This window comes from Mustelus asterias, chromosome 29, assembly GCF_964213995.1.
Source record: "Mustelus asterias chromosome 29, sMusAst1.hap1.1, whole genome shotgun sequence".
NCBI classification, from domain to species: Eukaryota; Metazoa; Chordata; class Chondrichthyes; order Carcharhiniformes; family Triakidae; genus Mustelus; species Mustelus asterias.
The window spans coordinates 18,945,534-18,960,760 of record NC_135829.1 but is presented as its reverse complement, the minus strand read 5'-3'; the positions used below and the strand labels follow the sequence as shown (position 1 = coordinate 18,960,760).

Below are 15,227 nucleotides of genomic sequence, written 5' to 3'. Positions count from 1 at the left end.
CAAGATGGCCTCCACCCCCGAGTAGGACTCAGTGCTCTGCTTATGTAGTCCAGCAAGGCTACACCGCTGATCCTCGTTGCATTGACTCACAGCGGGTTTTCCATCAGTCTGCCATGTGACTTCCGGATTGACTTCCTGTGGCCATCTTGATAGGGGAAAACAATGTTAAGAAACTGGAGAATATTATACCACGCTTGGGTCTCTGTGGAGTCTGCACGTTCTCCCCATGTCTGCATGGGTTTCCTCCGGGTGCTCCTGTTTCCTCCTACAGTCCGAAAGATGCTGGTTAGGTGCATTGGTCATGCTAAATTCTCCCTCAGTGTACCCGAACAGGTGCCGGAGTGTGGCGACTAGGGGATTTTCATAGACTTCATTGCAGTGTTAGTATAAGCCTTACTTGTGACACTAATAAATAAACTTAATCCCTTCCGACACACAGCCCCTGGTGACACCACAGTATATTAAAAAAAGGGTTAAGATGGAGGAGAAAGATTGCAGTTTAAAGTTGTTGAACTCAGTGTTGAGCCCTGAGGGCTGTTGCATGCCTAATCGGTAGATCAGATGCTGTTCATAACTTGGCATAATGTTCTGATCAAGGTGTTCCCTCTCTTACTCCACCTGTTAGTTTAATACACTCCGGCAATGTTGATGTGAGGTTGCTTGTACAGAAGGCTTGTCTAGGCAGATGCTGAGAGTTTGTTTTCCCCTGCTGGAGAGTCGAGAACTAGAGGATCTGGTCTCGGGGTAAGAGGCTCAATCATTTAAGACTGAGATGAGAAATACCGTGAGTGGGTTCTGAACCTTTGAAAATCTGTATCTAAGAGGGCCATGGATGCTTGCAGCCATTGAGTGATGTGAGGCTGGAATAGGCAGAGTTCTGATCTGTAGGGGAATCAACGGTCATGGGGATCGGGATAGGGAAGTGGAGTTAAGATCCACGATACACCATGTTAGTAAATGGAAAAGAAGGCTTGAGGGCCATCTGGCCATCTCCTGCTCTTGTTTCTTATGCTTCTGAGGCTCTCGGTTACCTTCTCATTTGAACTACCTGATTGCCAATCATTCAGGCATTGAGTATGCTGTCAGAAACTGTTGGGAAGCTGCAAGCTGGACATTGCACCAGTCAAGTTAAAACAAAAATGCGAGTTGAAGCTTTATTGTTCTGCCCAGAACCATCAGCCATGGTTTTAATGACAACTGAATCCTAGCAGATTGAAAGAACATAATAGAGACGTCTAGGAGTTGAAATTAATTTCTCTCAGCCTCCTCATGGCTGGATCTAAATTTGAAATGGGGACAGGAGAATCCAGCTCCTGAACTGAGATCTGACTGTGCGAGGCGGGCAGCGGTGGAACCACCTTTCCCCGTTGCACTGGGGGTTGACAAACGGAGAAGTTTTGTCCCTCACTTTCATCCTCACTTCAGCTGAGTACAAACGTGAATAAAATAAAAATGTGTAACAGCAGATACCTTTTAAAAAAGTTTATTCATTTATTAGTCACAAGGAGGCTTACATTAACACTGCAATGAAGTTGCTGTGAAAATCCCCTAGTTGCCACACTCCGGCGCCTGTTCGGGTACACTGAGGGAGAATTTAGCACGGCCAATGCACCCTAACCAGCACGTCTTTCAGACTGCGGGAGGAAACCGGAGCACCCGGAGGAAACCCACGCAGACACGGGGAGAACATGCAGACCCCACACAGACAGTGACCCAAGCCGGGAATCGAACCCGGGTCCTTGGCGCTGTGAGGCAGCAGTGCTAACCGCTGTGCCACCCAACGTAGATACCTATGTTTTCCTTTCTTATTTAACAATGCAATAATTAGGGAATTTTACTATTTGAATTTGCAAGATTTCAGTGTGTGTTTCTCAGTCTCAGGCACTTCAGTCAGCTAAATATATGTCTTTAATTTGTGGAAAAATATTAGAAAGTTGGAATATTGTGCCGACTCTGGTGATGGATGCCAGTCATGGGGAATGAAGTATTCTCCTTGTGTGGTACCCGGTAGCCATTGGGAACAATCAGTTCAGCCAAGAGAATGAGCCATTGTAAAGTTCTCCATAGCGGTAGAAAACTGGTCATTTTGCCAGTCCCGCAGACTTCTCACAGGTAGTTACTGTGCATCATGTTGATTTTAATGGCCCCATTTGATTTTTGTTTGGTCTATGCCACTTGGATTGCGCTACTTATAACATCTTCGTTAATTCCAACACACTGCTGGCTGATGTCCCGAGTTCTTTTTGTCTGTGTTTTGACCCAGCCTCTGCCTTGCCCTCCTGAATCCCAGTCACCCGTCAGCCCTGTGCTCACTAACCTATACTAGTATCTGGTTGAACAAATTCTCCATTTAAAAATTCTCATCCTTGTTTTCAAATCCCTCCATATCTCTGTAGTCTCCAACCGTAAAACCCTTAAGGTTTTTGCACTCTGCTAATTTTGATCCAGTTTTAATTCCTCCATCACTGTGCCTGTAAGTGCCAAGGCCCTAAGCTCTGGAATTCCTTCCTTAAACCTCACCGCTTCTCTCTATGGCCCCACAGATGTTTTTTAAAACCTGTCTCATCTGCCTTAGTGTCTCCTTCTGTGACTTGGTGTTAAGGTTTGTTTTAACAATGCTCCCGTCAAGTAGCCTGCGATGATTCATTGTATGAAAGATGCTCTCTGGATACAAATGGATCTCGCTGCACTTCTGAAGAACCTAATTAGCTGTAAAACTGGTAAATTCTCAAGTTGTGAAACCACTACGTAAATGCAAGTCTTTCTCTATGACCCTTTCTATTTATTTTACTATCTTCTTTTTTTTTTTCCCTTCTATATTTCACGTTTTCACTTGTACCTCAGGGCGGCATGGTAGCACACTGGGTTAGCACTGTTGCTTCACAGCTCCAGGGACCTGGGTTCGATTCCCGGCTTGGGTCACTGTCTGTGTGGAGTTTGCACATTCTCCTCGTGTCTGCGTGGGTTTCCTCCGGGTGCTCCGGTTTCCTCCCACAGTCCGAAAGATGTGCGGGTTAGGTTGATTGGCCATGCTAAAATTGCCCTTAGTGTCCTGAGATGCGTAGGTTAGAGGGATTAGTGGGTAAAATATGTAGGGATATGGGGGTAGGGCCTGGGTGGGATTGTGGTCGGTGCAGACTCGATGGGCCGAATGGCCTCTTTCTGTGCTGTAGGGTTTCTAAGATTTCGAACTCTTGTTTTGTACAAAAATCGGCTCTGATTCCATTTTAGGATTCACTTCCTCCGGTTAAGCTGCTAGCCAGCATTCTGAGGGGATTGAGTGTTTTATTCTTTCTCTACCTCCAACGATCTCCCATTATCATCATGCATTATCCCTGGAGTGAGAATGGGAAATCATTGATTGGAGGTAGTTCAGAGAAGGTCGACTGGGATAATCCCCCAGTTTGGAGGGATTGTCTTATGAGGAAAGGTTAAATAGGTTGGGACTCTTGGAAATGAGAAGAATGAGAGGTGACCTCATTGAAACGTATTGGATTCTTAAGGGACTTGACAGGGTAAATGCTGAGAGGATGTTTCCCCTCTTGGGAGGGTCTAGGACCAGAGGGCATAGTGTTATAATTCAGAGGTTGTTCCCCCTTTGAGACGTAATGCTGAATTCCCCAAAGAGCCTCGCTTCGTAATCTGTTAAAAGTGTGTGGGAAGATAAACTGTCCTTCAGTAACGTTTCGGGGGTAACTAAATATTACTGAAGGACAGTTTACCTTCCCACACAAGACTAGTGGGTAACAGAAATACCTGACACACTCCTTCAAATGAGCACTTAACAGTTATTTATTTTAACTAACAGGGAACTTTAACTAAGCGAGTAACATACCGAATAAAATCAGATTCTACTGGAATGCTGTTCAAATAAGTCCAATATCCATTCATTAACCAAAAAAAGTAATAATCGAATTTAGTCACTCTCAAAAAATGTACAACCAGGTTTTGTGTCTTTTGGAACCTTCTGGAGTTTCTCTCTAAGTTCTTTATAATTTGGTACCTTTCGTTGGTTAGATAGTGCATTCTCTTAAGAGATATCTGAAACTGGCAGGGTGGAGAGTTGCTCTCTCCCTCTCGGGACTTGAGAGGTGGTAGTTGCTATCTCCTGTTTTTCCCTCTTGCGCACTCTCTTATACCTGTGATGACCTATCAACTTTCCTACAATAGGATTGGTCTGATTTTGTTTCAACATCAAATTCAAATCTTATAGGTTCTTGGTAACGGAGTGGCTGCTTTAAATTGATTGGGCAAAATTCAAGCAACAACAGGTTGTCTTTGTCAAGACTACTGCTTGACTTTTTGATACAAATGTGTCTGCTTGGACTTTGGGATGCACTTTGCATGTTAAACCTCCAAGCACTGAAACAAAACCAGCTTTTAAAGGGAGCATTGCAATGTTCTTTTTCCTGTAGCATTTTTACAATTTTTTTACATCTTTATCAACATCACATTCCAACCTCGAGCTCAACTTCACAACAATAGTCTCAGAATAAAGGGGCGCTAATTTAAGACTGAGATGAGGAGGAATTTCTTCTCTGAGGGCTGTGAGTCTTTGGAGCTCCTTGCCACAGAGAGCTGTGGGGGGCAGAGTCCTTGTGTATATCTAAGGTTGAGATGGATTTTTGATCAGCAAGGAAATCAGGGGTTACGGGGAAAGGGCAGGAAAGTGGCCGTGAGCAATGTCAGATCAGCCATGATCCTGTTGAATGGCAAAGCAGGCTCGAGGGGCCAAACGGCCGACTCCTGTTCCTATTTCTTATGGCCTGAAGCGACCTGCTTTATGTCCTACGTCAGTAACTGGATACTGGCAGGTGATTGCAAGCAGGACATTGAGGAAACTTGGATGTCCCACTGTCAAAAGGCAGAATGATTTTAAGGCTCAAGTTGGTGGAGTAGAGCCAGGTGAACTTTACTATGTGAAGTACTGCACATAGGGAGAAGATGTGGGCAGCACTTCAGAAACGGTGTTAAATAGCTGGGGCAAAGCAGAAAGAGATCCAGGGATATTTGTCGACAGCCAATCGCTACACAATCGTAATCAACAGAGCAAACAAACAGAATTATCCCGGTGAAAAAGGATGCAGGCTAAGATCAAGTGTAGTATGGAGAGGATGCTGCACTTGGTTGAGGTCATTGGGTTACATTGAAGCTTCATATGTTTCATATGAAGCAATTTTTAAAAGCGGCATCTCGGCCTTTTGGCTAAGATGCAAATGAGCCCAAGTCTTGGAGGAGGAACCTCCCCCTTCTCCAATCAGCTTGGCTCATGTAGATCGGGCCCAGGACAGGGTGGTTTGGTCGCTTGCCCTGTCTTGTCAGCCTGGATCGGAAATGTCTCAACTTGTTGAGACTCTGAATTGGATTTGATTTGATTGAATTGGAAAAGTATAAAAAAAAGGATGCAAGTGGTATGTAAATCGTGCAGCATCAGGCAACTATTGTGTAGAGGCGCGCAGATCTGACTTATCTCTGATTTCAGACACTCATTTCCAGGGGAAAAAAGTCAACGGTTCCTCAAATCTCATCTTTCTGACACCTGGTTTCCCCTCTCAGGTTATTTCAGTGCCATTAGCTGTGGGGAAATGTGAAGTTGTTCATTTTGGCAGGAAGAATGAAAAAAGCAGAATTCCAGGATGTGGAGGCTTTGGAGAGGGTACAGAAAAGATTTACCAGGATGTTGTCTGGTATGGAGGGCATTAGCTAAGAGGGGAGGTTGGAGAAACTTGGTTTGTTCTCAATGGAACAATGGAGGTTGAGGGGCGACCTGATAGAAGTCTACACGATTGAGGGACATGGACAGAGTGGATAGTCAGAAGCCTTTTCCCAGGGTGGAAGAGTCAATTACTAGGGGGCATAAAGTGTGAGGGGCAAGGTTTAAAGGAGATGTACGAGGCAAGACTTTTACACAGAGGGTGGTGGGTGCCTGGAACTTGCTGCCGGGGGAGGTTAGTGGAAGCGGATGCGCTAGTGAGTTTTAAGGGGCGTCTGGACAAATACATGAATAACATGGGAATAGAGGGATATGGTCCCCGGAAGAGTAGGGGGTTTTAGTTCAGTTGGACAGCATGGTTGGTGCAGGCTTGGAGGGCCGAAGGGCCTGTTCCTGTGCTGTAACTTTCTTTGTTCTTAAAGGGAGAAGGACTGCAGAGTTTTAAGGTGCGGAGAGATCTCGGTGTTCCAGTGCATGAGTCACAAAGTTAGCATGCAGGTGCAGCAAGTAATTAAAAAGGCTAATAGAATGCTATCATTTATTGCGAGAGGAATTGAACACACAAGTCGCGATGTTATGCTTCAGTTATACAGATCTTTGGTGAGACCACATCTTGAATACTGTGTGTAGTTTTGGTACTGATGAATTAGGAGCAGGAGTAGGCCACTCGGCCCTTTGATACTGCTCTGCCATTCAATAATATCATGGCTGATCTAATTGTCATCTCAACCTCCCATTCCTGCCTACCGACCTATAACCTTTCACCCCCTTAACCAAGAACCTATCTAGCTCTGCCTTAAAAACATTGCTAGATTTTGCATCCACCACCTTTTTGCGCAAGAGAGTTCCCAAGACTCACGACCTTCGAAGAGAAAAAACATCTCCCCATCTCTGTCTCTATATTTAAGGAAGGATGTGAATGCGTTGGTGACGGTTCAGAGGAGGTTTACTAGATTGATACCTGGAGTGAGCTGGTTGTCGGATGAGGAAAGGTTGGACAGTCTCAGCTTGATTCCACTGGGGTTTAACAGAGTGAGGGATGACTTGATTGAATAATTATAAGATCCTGAATGGTCTTGACAAAGTGGACGTGGAAAGGATGTTTCCCCTTGCGAACGAGTTCAGGACAAGGATGAGGAGAAATTTTTTCCCCCCCCGAGGGTTGTAAGACTTCGAAACTCTGCCCCAAGAGGTGATGGGGAAGAGTAGGGGGAAATTGAATATTTTTAAGACAAAGGTAGATAGATTCATATTAAACGAGGGAATCAAAGGCTCTTTTGGGTAGATGGGAACATAGAATTCGAAACACAAACGGGCGGCATGGTGGCACAGTGGTTAGCACTGCTGCCTCACAACACCAGGGACCCGGGTTCAATTCTGGCCTTGGATGACTGTCTGTGTGGAGTTTGCACATTCTCCCCATGTCGGTGTAGGTTTCTTCTGTGCTCTACTTTCCTCCCACAGTCAAAGGATTTGCGTGTTAGGTGGATTGGCCATGCTAAATTGACCCTTAGTGCCAGGGGGATGAGCAGGGTAAATATGTGATGTTGCGGGGATAGGTGGCCTGGGTGGGACTGTGGTCGGTGCAGGCGCGATGGGCCGAATGGCCTCCTCCTGCACTGTAGGGTTCCTATGAGATCAGCCATGATCTTTTTAAATGGCGGAACATGCTTGTGGGGCCAAATGGCCTACTTCTGCTTCCATTCCATACGTTCATACTTATTTTGACCCTTTTCGCTTTCATGAAAGAACTTGCATTTCTATAGCGCCTTCCACAACCTCAGTGTCTCAAAGTGCTTTATGACCAGTGACGACGTTATGAGGTGGAGGTGACCGTTGTCATTTGGAAGTGGCGCAGAGCAGGCAGTTTGAAAAGAGCAAGGTCCCGCAAACAGCAACAAAACAACGACCAGGGTTTGATTTTGTAATTTTGGTTGAGGGATGATTATGGAGTAGCAATCCAGGGAGGACACCCCTGCTCTTCGTAATTAGTGTTGTGGGATCTTTGAAAGCAGCTTCAGGTGGCACCTTTGACAGAGCAGCACTCCATCCAGTGCCACACTCCAGCACCAGCCTAGGCTTTGTCCTAAGGTTGTGGGTGGGACTCGTACACGCGCCCTCCTGACTCTTGAAGTGCGAGTGCTACTGACTGAACCATAGCTCACACCGGAGATAACACGAGTACTGATCAGATTGGTACAGTACCAGCTGGTGCCTTATATAAGCCTACTTTTACAAAGGGGCAGTGCTTGAATAGTGAGAGGGGGAATGGAGGATGATGTGCTACTTCCCAACACTGCTGTGAGGTGGGATAAAGCAACAGAAATACATTCTATCGCTTCACCTACATTGAATAAGCCAGAGGGGACAGAGCGACGTACACAAGGCAGAATAAGTGACCTTCAGTTGTGATCTAAACAGCAGCCACTATTCTCTGGCATTCTGTATTTTTTTTTAGTTGAAATTGGCTGTTGTCCTTGTTGCTTTCCCTCTATCACCATCACTCTGGCTGACAGGAGTGCACTCTGCTTCATGTAAAGGAAAATCCAATTACTTCCGACAGTGCACCTTGAATATGATCATTTATTAAAAAGCTGTAAGCCTCTGAGAGCATTAATGATGATGAGTAAGCACGCAGTGGAGAGACTGTTAGTTTGAATAACGTTTGGACAGCTGCCCAGCACTCAATCTCCTGATGGAGGGCCGGGGACAGAATGTAACAGCAGAGCTTGGTGTCGGGGACCTTTGCCTTGAAAAGCAAGTGTAGCGTTGATGCTCCGAGCTGCCTGGCCATCCATGGAATGTTGCTCAAGGAGAGTGTCAGTGCGATTCCGGAGACGTCCATTGCCAGTTTCCCATGGAAAAAAAAATGCACAAACCTGGAACCTGCAATGTAGGCATTTTGATTTCGGGAGCAGACCATTCGCACCAGCCTGGCTGGCATTTGATGCGATCAGTGTGACATGGTAAGATACGTTACCCATTGAATGACCTTCCCTTCCTGTTCCCAACAGGAAACTAGAAGCAGGAGGAGGCCCTTCGGCCTTTCGAGCTTGCTCTGCCATTCATTTTGATCATGGCAGATAATCAAATTCAATATTTCACCAACCTTGTGAATTCCATCATGGTCTGTTGAGGATTTGGTTTCAGTGCCCAGCCTGGTATGAAATTAGATCCAAATTCTTTATTTTTAATTTTCTTTATTATTGGATATGAGTGTTGCTGGCAAGGGAATTGTTTATTGCCACGCCTAGTCCCGCTTGAGAGGGTCAAGGTGAACTCGTAAACTGGGTGGCACAGTGGTTAGCACTGCTGCCTCACTGCGCCAGGGACCCGGGTTCGATTCCCGGCTTGGGTCACTGCCTGTGTGGAGTCTGCACGTTCTCCCTGTGTCTGTGGGTTTCCTCTGCGTGCTCTGGTTTCCTCCCACAGTCCAAAGATGTGCGGGTTAGGTGGATTGGCCGTGCTAAATTGCCCCTTAGTGTCAGGGGGACTAGCAATGTAAAATACATGGGGGTTACGGGGAAAGGGCCTGGGTGGGATTGTTGTCGGTGCAGACTCGATGGCCCGAATGGCCTCCTCCTGCACTTTAGGGTTTGTGTGGGATTCTATGAAACTGTTCCAATGTGATGGGCGGGGTTTGCTATTGGGATCAGAGTTCCAGAGTTTTGAGCAGTGACAGTGAAGGGGGATGGTGATACAGTTCCAAGTCAGGGTGGTGTGTGACTTGGAGGAGAACTTGATACGATGGTGTTCACATGCATTTACTGCCTTGTCCTAGCAGGTTGTGGTTTTGTGAAAGGAGCCTTAGTGAGCTGCTGCGGTGCGCCTTGTAGATAATGTGCATTTTTATTTAAAAAGCCACATGTGTAACTATTTGTTTTGGTTCCTTTCACTCACCCACAGATGGTTGTCAATCTGTTCATCCGTCAGGATGTTGAAGAAGAATTGTTCAGGTGGATCATAAAAATCATAGAATCCTACAGTGCAGAAGGCCCATCGAGTCTGCACCGACAACAATCCCACCCAGGCCCTATCCCTGTAACCCCACATATTTGCCCTGCTACTCCCTCTAACCAATGCATCCCGGGACATTAAGAGGCAATTTCTTGGCCAATCAACCTAACCTGTGCATCTTTGGACTGTGGGAGGGAACCGGAATGTGCAAACACCACACAGACAGTAACCCAAGCCGGGAATCGAACCCAAGTCCCTGGAGCTGTGAGGCAGCAGTGCTAACCACTGTGCCGCCCCAAATGCTACCTATTGGAGAGATTGTATAATATGAGACTCTTGACTGAGCATGGCTGTAGAATGATGCAGAACTCTTATCCATGAAGAAGAATCAATGAAGCTTTCACTGCTGTAACTAGGGTTCCTTTAACATTCGTTGTATGCTGAGTTTTCTATGTTGACTGTGCCTTTGAAAAATGTGAATCTGCCCTGCGGAGTTTCCCTTTAATCCCTGTTTATTGCTCTTGTCAAGCGTCCACTTGAAGATGCCACTTTAAACAGTGCAGCTCTTCCTCAGTACGTCACTGAGCTGTCAGCCTAAATGATGTGCTCAGGCCTTGATTTGAAACTCAGATGTACAGAACTGGCCAGGGAGGAAGAGAAATCAGCACAGTAATTGATTGTACAGTGAGAAATGATGAGATGCTATATTGGTGCTGTGAGTCAGTGAGTGCTACTGGAATGTGTCCATATAGGGGCTTTGAATAGGATTTTGTAGAAATGTTAGTCTCTCCTCTGTTAATCAAATGCATTCACTCACTCAGCTCACGCATGGGGGTGGGGGGGGGGAGGGGGGGTGTGTGGCAGACAGTGGCATGGGTGGTCATGTAACTTGACTAGTAAGTCAGGGCTCCAAGATAATACTGTGAGTCTTGGGTTCAAATCCTACCATGGTAGCTGGTGGAATTTAAATTCAATTAATAAATCTGGAATATAAAGGAAGTCTCACTAATAGCGGCCGTAACGGCTATCATAGAACATAGAAAAACTACAACACAGACAGGCCCTTCGGCCCACAAGTTGCACCGGTCATGTCCCAACCTACCTAGGCCTATATATAGGCTTACCTATAACCCTCAATCCTATTAAGTCCCATGTACTCATCCAGAAGTCTCTTAAAAGACCCTATCGAGTTTGCCTCCACCACCACTGACGGCAGCCGATTCCACTCACCCACCACCCTATGTGTGAAAAACCTCCCCCTGACATCTCCTCTGTACCTACACCCCAGCACCTTAAACCTGTTTCCTCTCGTAGCAGCCATTTCAGCCCTGGGAAAAAGCCTCTGAGAATCCACCCGATCTATACCTCTCAACATCTTGTACACCTCTATCAGGTCACCTCTCATCCTTCGTCTCTCCAAGGAGAAAAGACTGACCTCCCTCAACCTATCCTCATAAGGCATGCCACCCAATCCAGGCAACATCCTTGTAAATCTTCTCTGCACCCTTTCAATCATTTCTACATCCTTCCTGTAATGAGGCAACCAAAACTGAGCACAGTACTCTAAGTGGGGTCTGACGAGGGTCTTATAAAGCTGCATCATTATCTCCTGACTCCTAAACTCAATCCCTCGATTGATGAAGGCCAGCACACCATACGTCTTCTTAACCACCTCCTCTACCTGCGAGGCCGATTTAAGAATCCTATGGACCCGGACCCCAAGGTCCTTCTGATCCTCTACACCGCTAAGAGTCTTACCCTTGATATTATACTCCTCCATCCCATTTGACCTGCCAAAATGGACCACTACACATTTATCCGGATTGAAGTCCATCTGCCACTTCTCCGCCCAGTCTTGCATCCTATCTATGTCACGCTGCAGCTTCTGACATCCCTCCAAACGATCCACAACACCACCAACCTTTGTGTCGTCGGCAAACTTACCAACCCATCCCTCCACTTCCTCGTCCAGGTCATTTATGAAAATGACAAAACAGCAAGGGTCCCAGAACAGATCCCTGGGGCACTCCACTGGTGACCGACCTCCATTCAGAAAAAGACCCATCTACAACCACTCCCTGCCTTCTGCAGGCAAGCCAGTTCTGAATCCACAAGGCAACAGCCCCTTGGATCCCATGCCCTCTCACTTTCTCGAGAAGTCTTGCATGGGGGACCTTATCGAACGCCTTGCTGAGTTCCATGTAAACCACATCTACCGCTTTTCCTTCGTCAACAAATGTCAAAGGAACCCATCCGGTTCAATAATATCCTTTAGGGAAGGAAATCTGTCATCGTTATCCTACATATGACTCCAGGGCCACAGCAATGTGGTTGGTTCGTAACCATTCCCTGAAATGGCCAAGCAAACCATTCATTTCAAGGGCAATTAGGGACGGGCAACAAATACTGATGCCCAATCCAGCAGTGCCCACAACCCATGAAAGAATAGGAAAAACAAAAGGTTGAAAAGCTCTAACCACTATGAGAAGTTCCCAACCTTTTATGTGTCATGGCATACCTCTATACTATTAAAGAATTTTGAGGCACCTCCTATTTTCTCTCCTCTTCCCTTCCTGGGAACTTTGTTTTTTTATCTCTCCCTGTCTCTCTTGCTTCTGATGTGGAGATGCCGGCGTTGGACTGGGGTAAACACAGCAAGAAGTCTCACAACACCAGGTTAAAGTCCAACAGGTTTATTTGGTAGCTCAAGCCACTAGCTTTCGGAGCGCTGTCCACCTGACGAAGGAGCAGCGAGCGCTCTGAAAGCCAGTGGCTTGTGCTACCAAATAAACCTGTTGGACTTTAACCTGGTGTTGTGAGACTTCTTACTGTCTCTCGCTTCTCCCAGGCTTTTTGCACCCTTTTTGAGTTTTTTGCTTTTTGTACAGGGGCTTTTAGTCTTCAGCTCCAAGTCCCATTGGCCATGCACATGGGCCTCACCAACTTAAAACATGTTTTAAACCGTGCATGTGCAGTTCTTTCCCAACCAGCTCATGCACTGGGTCTCTGAGATTCCAACCACAGAGCTGAAAACGAAGGTTAGTTTTGGTTTAATTATATGAACTTACAATCATTTTGAATCATTGGGGGGGTCTTTGTGCCATGGCACACTGGCTGGGAACCACTAGTCTATGGATCTGTTTCCCAGGACGCATTGATACCATCAGGAGGAAATGTTAAAGGGTCTGAACTGAGCAGTAAATCCTTGCAGTGGCCGGCTTCAGGTGGCAGACGAAGGAAGTACTGGTGCAGCTAACCACTGGTTGCTTATTGCCTGACTTTCTTCTGTTACAGGGTGAAAGGTCTCCTGTTGGTAACTTCTGGATGAACTGTTCTAAACAGCTGAGTCAGACAAAATGGGGAAGTGCCTCAGCTTGCAGCTAGTTCTGTGCCTCTATCACCTCCGTGTGTGCCGAGCTTCCTTGGCTCCCGGTTAAACAGTGTCCTGATTTTAAAATTCTCATCCTTGTTTTCAGATCCCTCCGTGGCCACGCCCTTCCCTATATTATAATTTCCTCCACTTCTCCGAGATACCTGTGCTCCAAGTCTGGTGCATCCGATTTGAATCGCTCCATCCTCGGAGGCTGTGCCTTCAGTTGCTTCGGCTGCATCCTCTGGGAAAACTTCCCTGCATCTCTCTGCCTCTCCTTACATCACTCCTTGAATCCTGAGAGGCCCCTGGGGATGCTTCATTAAGTTAAAGGTGCTATATAAATACAGGTTGTTGTTGTTGTTGAAGGCCCAGATTGGATTCTGAAGCGGTGTCAAGTTGTTGGGTCAGGTTGGTGTTGTAAAGAGCCCCGTGCATGCTGGGTAAGGGGCAGGAAAGCTACCGGTGAGCGAGTGTCAACAAATCTGGTGAGTGTGAGGCCACTTGCTGCTAAAGATTCGCTAATGACAGCTGGTTATTTGACTGCAATGCTGCCAGACCCGCTGAGTATTTCCATCATCTTCTGCTTCTATTTCAGCTTGCCGGCATGCACAGTATTTTGTTTTAGGACGCTGGTCATATTTGCTTCTGTGCAGCTGACAGTTTCAGAAGTCCGTGGGTGAGGCTGTATCTGTCAGTACCTTCATCTCTGGCCAAATTGCCAAAAGGTCACTGTCGGATTCTCTCGTAAACCTTTTCCAGAATGCGCCTGGGCCACCAGGGACTGCTGTCACAGCAATTTGATTTGAAATGTTTTTGTTCTCTCTCTGGGGAGGTTCCGCTCCCCAATGAATAGCGCAGAAGAGTTAGCGATATTGTCATCCTGTCGGGCCCACACTGGGGTCTGGGTCCACACATCCTCGACTCTCCTTGCCTTACTGAGCTGAGACTGTTCAGTCCTGGGAATGGCCCGTCCCATCCTGCCTGAAGTCCAAGCGCACAAACTTTCCAGCAGTCAGCTCACAGCATCCAATCCACTGACACCGAGCACGGAACTGTTGCAGCCCGTTGCCTCCTTGCTGGAGCAGTGCAGAAGTTGATGCCACTGCCCTGCACTCTTCCCTGTGTCTTCCTCTGTTTAAAGTTTATTTATTAGTGTCACAAATAGGCTTACGTTAACACTGCAAATGAAGTTACTGTGAAAATCCCCTAGTCGCCACACCCCTGTTTGGGTTCACTGAGGGTGAATTTAGCACCTAACCAGCACGTCTTTTGGACTGTGGGCGGAAACCGGAGCACCCAGAGGAAACCCACGCAGACACGGGGAGAACGTGCAGACTCCACACAGACAGTGACCCAAGCTGGGAATCGAACCCGGGTCCCTGGTGCTGAGAGGCAGCAGCGCTAACCACTGTGCCACTGTACACCTCTGTCTCTGATGTTTAGTTTTCCTCTGAACCAGGCAAGGGTCTCTGCCTTAACCACTCCGAGGCAAAACATTGTATGCTGCAGTAAGCCCGATTGAAGAGCACTTCTCACTTCTGACAAAGTTAAATTGATGTATCCATCAAAAGAAAATGATTAGATACCGCAATCGATTGTCCCCTGCCTCTGCAGTTTTGGTGATTTCACATTGTCTGTGTATGATGTTGAATGAGATGTTTTTTGGCATCGCATCAGAAATCGCCAGGTTTAAACTTTTTAATTAACATCATGCAGATGGATATGGATCCCACTTTGCCCTGCATTGTATCATATGTTCGCACGAGAGGAGATGAGGTGGGCTTGTTTAATGCCTTTTGACCTCATGCTGGAGATTGGGCGTCAGCTTTCTCTGAGTGACTTGCATAAGTTGACTGTTTCACTCCTGGGTTTATAATTTCACTGCATATTGCAGGGGGGCTGGCAGCCCTAGTCTAAACAGTTATATCCTGCTGCAGCACGCTCAGGCGAGGCCTCACGCAGGAGGTATACACACACACACTGCTCGAAGAGTATACAGTGTCTGTATGATTTGCAGCTTTGAATTCAATACATTGAGTTGACTATGATCAAAGGCCAGCACAAAGGAGATGTTAATGACGGTTAGAAGCAGCGCTGTGACTTTGACCGTGGGATGCGATTGATCGCGAGTCACAGAATCATCCATTCCATTCAGTAACTGTTGTATATTGATTCTGAATAATA

At 46.6% G+C, this 15,227-nt stretch overlaps 1 protein-coding gene across 1 annotated transcript in view; it reads left to right on the top strand.

The window, feature by feature from the left end:
* The first annotated feature begins 655 nt into the window (after positions 1-655).
* The window catches only part of LOC144480566 (zinc finger protein 609-like), a 124,124-nt gene continuing 109,552 nt past the window's right edge, over positions 656-15,227 (top strand). The window contains exon 1 of the mRNA XM_078200156.1: positions 656-744. The gene's annotated coding sequence lies outside the window, so the exon portion shown is untranslated. The remainder of the gene's footprint in view (positions 745-15,227) is intronic.